Raw genomic sequence first — 3,216 nt, forward strand, 5'->3', positions numbered from 1 at the left:
ATCTCCAGGTCCATCCATGTTGCTGCAAATGGCATTATTTCGTTCTTTTTGATGGCTGAGTAGTACTCCATTGTATATATGCACCACATAAGAAGACTGATTTTATGTGAGGCATGTTCTCTATGACCAAAGACCATAGCCCCTAGGGCCCTGCCTGATCCCCCTTCAACATTAGCCTTGAATCACAGCTCTGAAAAGAGGTAGACATAATGAAAGGTCAGAGGGCAAGGATTCTTGTTTGGTTCACTGGTATGTCCCAAGGACCTGGCACATAGTCAGTGTTCAATAAATATCTGTTGAATGAATGAATGGAGAAATTGCCATAAATGACTAAACTTAGAGCAATTCCACCCACTGAGGAAGTAGTCGACTTAGTGGTTTCAAGCAGTGATTTAGGTATCTGATGGATCTGAGTTCCAGTTCTCGATCTGCATCTTATTATGTGAGCTTGGCCAGGAGTTAAGTTTTCTCAGGCCTGAGTTTCATTATCTGAAAATGGATATAATAACACCTATTTTCTTAAAGGTCGTTTGAAGGATTAAATGAGATAATACTGGAAAACATTTAACACAGTGTCTGGCACACAGACTAATTGCCAAGAGGAATAAAAACAAAAGATTGGGTGAGGGGGTAGTCACGTGAGCCAGAGGCCTTTTGGCTCATGGGATGCATTTGTGTTCTGTTTACAGGGATAAGTGACAGAAATTCAGTCATTCATTCAGCAAGTATCAATATGTTTTAGGCACTTTCTCTGAGCCAGACACTGATGCAGGCACACGGGATGCTTCAGTGAACAAAACAAAGCACCCTAGGGCTTCCCTGGTGGTGCAGTGGTTAAGAATCCACCTGCCAATGCAGGGGAAATGGGTTTGAGCCCTGGTCCAGGAAGATCCCACATGCTGCACAGCAACTAAGCCCATGCGCCACAACTACTAAGCCTGTATGCCACAACTACTGAGCCTGTGCTCTAGAGCCCACGAGCCACAACTACTGAGCCTGTGTGCCACAACTACTGAGCCTGTGCTCTAGAGCCCACGAGCCACAACTACTGAGCCTGCGTGCCACAACTACTGAGCCTGTGCTCTAGATCCCACGAGCCACAACTACTGAGCCTGTGTGCCACAACTACCGAGCCTGTGCTCTAGATCCCACGAGCCACAACTACTGAGCCTGTGTGCCACAACTACTGAAGCCCATGCGCCTAGAGCCCGTGCTCCGCAACAAGAGAAACCACCGCAATGAGAAGCCCCTGCACCGCAATGAAGCCCCCGCTCATCGCAACTAGAGAAAGCCCGCACACAGCAACAAAGACCCAATACAGCCAAAAATAAATAAATATAAATAAATAAATAAAATCTATAAGAAAAAAAAACCAAAGCATCCTACCATCAGGAAACTTCCCTTCTGGCAGGAAACAATATGCAAGTACCAGACAACTAAGTAAATTATAAGGTGTGTTAGGTGGTGACTAATACCTTGGAAAATTAAGAAGTTGAGCAGGGTTAGTAGCAGTGTGGATCAGTAGTGTGGAAGTAGGAGGCAGAATGCTGTTTTTTTTTTTAATTTTTATGTTCTACTGGAGTATAGTCGATGAATACTGAGCGAGGCAAGTCAGACAGACAAAGATCACATGACATCGCTTACGTGTGGAATCTAAAGCAGTGATACAGATGAACTGATCTACAACACAGAAGCAGACTCACAGACTTGGAGAACGAACTAGGGTTTCCGGGGGGGAGCGGGGGGACGGGGGATACACTGGGAGATTGGGATCGACATGTATACACCGCTATATTTAAAATGGATAAGCAACAAGGACCTATGGTATAGCACAGGGAACGCGGCTCAATACTCAGAATGCAATATTTAAAAAGAGTGATTAGGCTGGGGATTCTTGAGAAGGTGACATTTGAGCAAAGGCTCGAAGAAGGTGAGAGAATTGGTCGCGCATCTGGGAGAAGAGCACTAACGGTAAAAAGAACAGCCAGTGCAGAGGTCCTATGAAGGGATGTGACAGGTACACTTAAAGAACTGCAAAGAGATAAGCAAGGCTGGAGCAGAGTTAGCAGAAGTGGTGTAGATCCTTTAGAAGCTTGTGAACCATTGCAAGGACTTCAATACCTATTCTGAAAGGTTTTGAGCAAAGCAGTTGTGCCATGGATTTGGTTTTAAAGGGATTATTCTGGCTGTTGGGTTGAGAACAGGTGGTAGGGAAGCAAGTACAGAGTCAGGGAGACTGACTAAAAGGCTACTACAGTGATGTAGATGGGAGAGGGTGGTGATGTGGACCAGGGTAGCAGGAGCCTGGGAGATGACAGGAAGGGGGTAGGTTCCAGATACAGTAAGTCCCCTACATACAAACCTTCAAGTTGCAAACTTTCAAAGACGCGAACGTGGGTTCGCATGTCCAATCACGTAAGTTAGTTCACGTGTCTGGCGTACATTGTCACGTGCGTGCATCCTCTACAAGTGGTTGTGCTTTTGTGTATTTTTACTGTTTAGCACTGTATACAATACAGTATCTTTATTTCAAGCCCAGGATGTCCGGAAGCAAGCGTAAAAACAGCGGTGATGTAGCTGGTACTGCTAGGAAGTGCCAAGAAATAACAATGGAAACAAAAGTGAAAATAATTGGAGAGTGGAGCGAGCAAAAAGATGGTAGACGCCGCTCATTCTTATAACATTGAACTCCTTGTCGTGCAACACGAGGGGCTTACTAATGAAGATCTGATGGAACTGGATCTTCATCCAGCGAAAGGATGAAGAGAGACAAGAGGAAGAAGAAGTAACTGAAGAACCGAAGGGATTCACGACACAGGAAATGGCAGGGGATTTTCTTTATCTGAGGCGGCGCTGTTAGTTTTTGAGGTACAGGACCTGAACCTAGAACGGTACACAAAGGCTGCAGTAGCCGCTCAGAATGCAACCCAGTGCCACCGTGTCATCTGTGACGAGAAAAAAAGAGCTACTACCCAGACATCACTGGATCGTTTTTTCAAGAGGGTGGATAGAATTGAATCCAGCAAGGAACCAGATCCTGCGCCATCAGCGTCAGGTGTGAGTGACACTGCAGCTGGCCCTCCGTCCCCTATTGCCCTATTGCTGACCATCCTTCAGCTCTACCATCTCCCACTCCCCCTCCCTCCTCCAGTCAGTAACTCTTCCTGCTGTTCCCTCGATGCCAGCCCCTGGATGCCAGCTGTTGTACTGCACTAC

This window comes from Grampus griseus, assembly GCF_964374135.1.
Source record: "Grampus griseus genome assembly, chromosome: 5".
Taxonomy (NCBI): Eukaryota; Metazoa; Chordata; class Mammalia; order Artiodactyla; family Delphinidae; genus Grampus; species Grampus griseus.